The sequence below is a fragment of the Scylla paramamosain genome, unplaced genomic scaffold, assembly GCF_035594125.1.
Source record: "Scylla paramamosain isolate STU-SP2022 unplaced genomic scaffold, ASM3559412v1 Contig170, whole genome shotgun sequence".
Taxonomy (NCBI): Eukaryota; Metazoa; Arthropoda; class Malacostraca; order Decapoda; family Portunidae; genus Scylla; species Scylla paramamosain.
Window position 1 is genome coordinate 12,227 of NW_026973835.1, and position 274 is coordinate 12,500.

Genomic DNA, 274 nt, shown 5'->3' on the forward strand with positions numbered 1-274 from the left:
CCTTGAGCACCCCACGAGTCTCCTCGTAGATGAGACCAGAGATGCGCTTGACGCCACCTCGGCGAGCTAGACGACGGATAGCAGGCTTGGTGATTCCCTGGATGTTATCACGCAGAACCTTACGGTGACGCTTGGCGCCTCCCTTTCCAAGACCCTTGCCTCCCTTGCCGCGGCCAGTCATGGTGATGAGAGCTGCTAGTACGACGTCCGAACGGTCTAACAGGAAGCTCACGAATGTGCCTCAAAATTTTTGTTGCGCGGTATATATTGAGCC